Source organism: Coccinella septempunctata, chromosome 1 (genome assembly GCF_907165205.1).
Source record: "Coccinella septempunctata chromosome 1, icCocSept1.1, whole genome shotgun sequence".
NCBI lineage: Eukaryota > Metazoa > Arthropoda > Insecta > Coleoptera > Coccinellidae > Coccinella > Coccinella septempunctata.
The window spans coordinates 15,471,340-15,478,159 of record NC_058189.1 but is presented as its reverse complement, the minus strand read 5'-3'; the positions used below and the strand labels follow the sequence as shown (position 1 = coordinate 15,478,159).

General features: G+C 38.2%; 1 long non-coding RNA gene across 1 annotated transcript; it reads right to left on the bottom strand.

Moving 5' to 3' along the window:
* Positions 1 to 409: 409 nt before the first annotated feature.
* Positions 410 to 1,189, bottom strand: LOC123319770. The gene is made up of 2 exons (XR_006538647.1): positions 994 to 1,189; positions 410 to 928 (listed from the first exon to the last, which is right to left on the bottom strand). It is a non-coding gene; the product is annotated as an uncharacterized LOC123319770 (long non-coding RNA).
* Between the last annotated feature and the right edge of the window lie 5,631 nt (positions 1,190 to 6,820).

Sequence of the window (6,820 nt, the reverse complement as noted above, 5' to 3'; positions counted from 1 at the left end):
ATCCCTTGGCGTATCTCCATGTGAATGTTTCGGAATTGGTTTCCTTATTCTCTTGGTGCTTTCTTCAAAAATTATAGAAATAATAAAGCGATATTCTGTCTGTTCTGACAATTATTGTTTTCTGAATGATTATGATCCTGATGTACAAACACTTTTCCCTATGCTTGATCAAGCGTAGTTCCCAAAATACTTTCGAACAAATTATGGTACACACTATATAACAATTAGGTAACAGTTCTACCAGAATTTCACTTCAGTTCATAAATTTATTAAAGATGGAAAATAATGTATTATGTACTTATAAATACTTACGTATTTATGTATTATATATTGTTACGTATTATTTACTTACAAATATACCCTATTAAATGTACTTGCCTTGTGAAAATGCTTATAGATGGAATAAATATATATATATTGAGATATTGTCTTTTCAAATTCACTCTAACAGTAAACAGTCTATGCATGGAATAAAATTAAATCTGAAATTTCCTGAATGAATGTAAGGACAAATATCTAAACTCCCTATTATTATTACAAAAAGTGACCATAATTGATTGACTTGATCAAATTAATATGAGAAAGACGTAAATTCAGATGTCACATGAACAATATGTCCACTTTTCACAAATGGCTTCCTTGACGTCAATGTCAGAAAAATTCTCTGTACATACCAGGAATTTCCAATCGAATGATGAAATTACCAATTCGAAGATCCCAACGATGAAATTACCAATTCAAAGATCTCAACCAATCCACGATGTCGAAAATCCTCCTCAAGTTGTTTTCCTCCTTTTTCTTTCAGATTGAAACTACGATATTTCCGATGTTCCGTTCAAACGGGACGATCCAAAATCCACAAAACTCTTATACTCGCAGAAGGAAATTAGAGGATGAAAATATACGTAGACAGGAAAAGAAAAAGGCCCTAAAATACAAATCAAACAGAACAATAAGGGTCTAGATTATATGTATGGAAAAAAACGAACTCACTTAAGTTGTTAGGCGGCCTTTAAAATTGAATGCTCCTCGTCGTAGCAGAAGTACGTGTTTAATCCCCACAAGGGTAATATTGCTATTCCAACAAACAAACTAGCAATATTGAAACAATAGACGATCTCACTTTATCCCAAAACTTGGATTTTCACAAGAAAATTCAGTTAAGAACCTCTAATTACGTACAAGCAAGCTATTCGAAGTAACAATCGATGATTTTCTCTCAAAGAAACGCCGTGAATGAATATTTTAGAACGGGTCCGAACACATGTTGGATGTTTAATAAAAACTTAATTAGGCAAATGAAAATATTGAGGAAATATGGTTTATAGGCAACTCATGAAACACAGTGAAAATTTTTGGAGTTGCTGAAATATTCAAGGGGAAATTCGACACGTTATAAATGCTCCCCCTTCGTCAAGAAATTTTCCCAAAATTTCACAACAAACACAGAAAAGAAAACAAAAACACCTAATAAATCTTAGAATTGACTACTTTAGTCGTCTTTATCGGTTGGGTCAGACTTGAGGTCCTTTACATGCCAAACTCCTTTATCATTGCCAGCTCTGTCCTCCAATCGGTATGTCCAAGGTGATAACCTTTTAGCAATTAGAAACGGACCTATCCATTTTGGGGCTAATTTCTTCGTGAAATGCTTACTAGCATCAGAAAGTACAAAATTTCTTCTATAGACGGGTTGGTGAACAATAAACTCCTCATTCCTTCTTCTCAAATTGTAATAATGAGCATTCCTCTCAGCAGCTGATTTTAGTCGACCCTTTAGCTCATTAAAAATCTTCTGGAATCCCTTGGACCTCGTTTCTTCGGACGAATCAACAGCAGAATCTCCTTGCAGAGCAATATTATAATCGTCTCCAGACAACATCATCGTTCTACCAAAGTTCACAAAATAAGGTGTGTATTTCGTGGTCTCGTTTCTAGAAGTCCTCATAGCACAGGTGAGCTCAGCTAAATTCTCGTCCCATCTCTGATGTTTATCAGAAGCATATGCTGAAAGAAGAAACTTCAGAGTTCTATTATATCTTTCAGTGGGGTTTGCTTGAGGATGGAAATTCGCATTGAACTTAGCACGAATTTTATATTTTTCTAACAATTTCGGATATTCCTTCTTATATTGGGGACCATTATCAGAAATTATGAGCCGTGGAACACCGAAAATTAAAAATACACCCTCCTCTAATGCTCTACATATCGCCGCAGACGTAGCCTTTCTCATAGGAAAAGTTAGGCAGAATTTACTGAAGTAATCAGTGACGACAAATATATAAGAATTTCCTCTTTTAGACCTAGGAAGAGGACCTATCAGATCCGAACAAACAACCTCCCAAGGCTTTGATGATTCAGGATGATGTGATGCCATTAATCCAGCAGGCTTTTTCGAATCTACCTTATATCTCAAACAAATCTGACAATTTCTGATATATCGAGCCACGTCCGAGCGAGATTTTGGCCAGAAATATCTTTCGCACAACCGAGAATGTGTCTTAAACACTCCCATATGACCCGACGTGCAAGAATCATGCATATCCTGAATAACCCTCATTCTCAGTTGCTTAGGTACAACCAACTTCCACGGATTTTCACTTAAATCGTTCCCAGGTGATCCCAAATGTTTATATAGAAAATTATGATGAACTCTCCAGGTGGGAAATTTTTCTGGACGGTTCTTAACGTTACCCAACATTCTCAAATACCATGGGTCAACTATATTTCCAAAATCATCGGAGGTTACCATATCTAATTTAGGTACAGAGCGTGACAAAAGATCGGGGACATGGTGGTCAGAGCCCTTACGATGCGTGACACTAAATTCAAACTGTTGCAGTCGTACAATCCACCTTGCAAGACGACCAGACACAGCTTTAATATTCTGAAGCCAAACCAAGCAGTAATGATCGGTGATCACCTCGACTTTTATCCCTTCAATATACGGACGCAGCTTTTCCAGAGCCCACAGAACTGCCAAACATTCCCTCTCTGTTGTCGAGAAATTCTGTTCCTGTCTCGTTAGAGAACGACTGATGTAGCATATCACCCTCTCACCTCCTTCGGGATCAGGTTGGCTCAATACAGCACCCAATCCATATCCTGACGCGTCGGTTTGGACTTGAAAAGGCAAATCGTAGTTAGGGCAGCTCATAATTGGTGCAGACACAAGTTTTTCCTTCAACAAGCTGAACGATTTCTCGCATTCTGCTGTCCACTGAAATTTGCTACCTCTCTTTAATAGGTTTGTTAAAGGCGAAATGAGGTCAGAAAAATTAGGTATGAATCTACGATACCATGAAAAGGTTCCAACTAAGCTACGTACATCCTTGACATTACGAGGGGTCGCAATTTCCACCATTGCTTTAACCTTCTCTGGATCAACTTGGAGACCATGACTATTCACCACATATCCCAAATACTTCATTTCACTCCTGCAAAACTTACACTTATCTCTAGAAACTGTGAGTCCTGCCTCATGCAGTCTACGGAATACTTCTTCAAGTATATAAAGGTGTTTCTCGAAGTCTTCTGTAACAATGATGATATCATCTAGATAAAAGAAAACGTACGGTTCAAGGTCGCTCCCAAGCACAACATCCATCAGTCTTTGCCAAGTTGCTGGGCTATTACTTAGTCCAAATGGCATCCTTCGAAATTGAAATAGTCCCCTATTCGGAACTGTGAATGCAGTGTACTGGCGGGATTCTTCTTTGACTGGAACTTGCCAGAATGCACTCTTTACATCTAAAGAACTTATGTACTTCGCATTTCGTAATTTATCTAAGGTATTAGATATATAGGGTAGAGGATAACTATCCTTTTTCGTAACTGCATTTACCTTCCGATAGTCCACGCAGAATCTGTATGTACCATCTTTCTTTTTAACCATAATTATTGGGGATGACCAGGGGCTGGAACTTTTTTCTACAATTCCTTGCTGCAACATATCATTCAACTGCTCGTCAATATGTTTTTGGAGTACAGGAGATACTGGGTAGTACCTCTGTTTGATAGGTGGTCCATCCACTAAAATTTCATGCTCGACTATATTCGTACAACCGATAGCATCATCTCCCATCACACCAGAATTTCTATCGACCAATTCGTCCAATTTCCTCTTCTGATCCTCATCCAAGTAGGTATCTACAGTGGCAACATCAACTTCGTCAGCTGAAAAGAACCATTCATTATCTCGCAAATTGGGAACTATACCTAAAGCTTTCCAAAAGTCTGCTCCGAGCAATATCATCCGAGGTAACTCTAACATTATCAAAACCTCCATCAACACTACTTTGTCCTTAACTTTCATCGGTAACCTGCAGCTTCCAATGCTCGAGCAAACCTGTCCATTAGCTACAGTACATGTAACCTCTTTCCGAGAATCCAGAGTTACTCCCAATTTTTGAAGAATCGACCAACACTCTCCGTTAATTATTGTTCGGGATGCACCAGAATCAAGCAGACCAAGAAATTCCTTTCCATAAATTGACAACCGTAGATATGGTCTCTCGTCTCCATGTACGCTATCTAGTACATAATTTAGTATAGGACGAAGTTTATCAATAGGACCTTCAGGTGAAGCAGTCGTTGGAAGTGGTCCCGCAATCAACGACTCGATCCGTTTCCCGACAAATTGCATTTGGGACAAGTTCTGATGGTATACCCTACCTGATTGCATTTGTAGCAACGCATAGTCTTCGGTGCAGCACATCCTATCGCTCTATGTCCTAGTTTACCACAATTATAGCAGCTTACCGGTTTTTCGCATTTAGACCCAGATGAAGGCTGAGGTCCTACAAGTTGCATTTCTTCAATACCTTCTCCGATGCTTGCATATGCTAAGTCAGGCTCGAGGCAAGACTGAAACCTTCTGGCTGGCGGAGCGAAAGATTCGACATACTCGCGCCGTTCCTCCAATTGACGACATAACCTCTTCAATTCCACATAAGAATCTACACTCACCAAAGCTAATTGGGTCTGGAAAAAGGGGAGAATATTCCTCAAAACTGTCCTAATTTGTTGTTGTTCTGTTGGGGGTGATCGTAAACGATTAAAGAATGATTTCATAGTAGCCAAATATATGCCAATAGGTTCGTCCTTACCCTGAGTACGTTTTCGAATTTCTTCTAAGAGCTTTTCATCGTAGTTGAAGGGTTCAAATTCGGCTCTCAAGTTCTCAACAAAAGAATCCCAGTCCACTATCGTGTCCTTGATAGCTCTAAACCAGATTAACGCTCTGCCACTCAACAAATCCACAGCCGACCTCAGTACCTCAGATTTGGTCACTCCTTTTGCCTCACATAACTCCTCAACTCGCTGTAAGAATGCATGGACAGACATTCCCTGTTTTTCGCCTGAAAATTGTAAACCCCATTTGTACACTGGAATTGCTTTCACTTGTCCAAAAGTTGTTTCCATAACCCGTGTTACCGGTACACGTGGAGTCGAACTTGCCAAATTCTGTTCATCAACTCCCTCTGAAGAATCATCATCTTCAGTGTCAGTGCCTTCCTGGTTGAGCGGTTTCATTGGTGATCCTGATGCAACATTTGTCTTCTCCTCAAGTCGATCCAGTAAACTGAGAACTTTTGCATAAACTTCCCTTCTATACGCCTCCTCTTCAGGTGACTTTGCATTTAGATGATCCAATCTAATCAATGCGTATCTCAAACGTGTACCATTCACCACATAACGTCCACTCCTCACCGTCAAGGACTCCGAACCAGCAATACTACCTTCTACCTTCGCGATGACCTCATCAATAGCTGCTTTATCTTCCTCAAAAGTGAACGGGTAATTAGGATAGGATATTGACGATCCTTCCTTTTCTAGTTTCATCGCCCTAGACAGACTTTTGCGCATACTATCAACTGTTCCCGTTGGCAAACCTCTTATAGCCAACAAATATGTTAACTGTGCCTGATTTAATCTGTTAACAACTATTTTCCCTGACATCTTAAATACAATATTTCCTCAAGAAAAAAACTATAAAAACTAATTTTCCAAGCAAGTATTCAAGCTAAACACAAAATGGCCCCACGTTGGGCGCCAAAATTTATAACGCCCAAAAAAAAAGTTCAACTATCTTAACTTTTGAAAGAACAAACAAAAAAAAAACGGAAGGAAACGCTAGGAACACCTCGGTTTGCTTACAGTGGAGATGGGGTGAGTTCAGTTTGATGGAATAGGGCGCCAACGTATTTATTTTCTTTTCCTAGCGATCCAACGCAAAAAAAAAGAAATAGTTCGAAGGTGAACGGATTATCCTAAAATCATAAATTCACAAAAAAAAACTAATGAATACTGCTTCGGCCAAATACGTAAACTCCGAAACAGATAAAATAGAACGTAAATGACTATTAAAGAAAAGGTAACCAAACCAAGTTGAGTATCTTATGAAAGAGTAATGTAAATGACGATCAAAAAAAGGTAAGTAAACAAAGTCCAATATCTCATGAAAGGTGTAATTTCAAAAATTATAGAAATAATAAAGCGATATTCTGTCTGTTCTGACAATTATTGTTTTCTGAATGATTATGATCCTGATGTACAAACACTTTTCCCTATGCTTGATCAAGCGTAGTTCCCAAAATACTTTCGAACAAATTATGGTACACACTATATAACAATTAGGTAACAGTTCTACCAGAATTTCACTTCAGTTCATAAATTTATTAAAGATGGAAAATAATGTATTATGTACTTATAAATACTTACGTATTTATGTATTATATATTGTTACGTATTATTTACTTACAAATATACCCTATTAAATGTACTTGCCTTGTGAAAATGCTTATAGATGGAATAAATA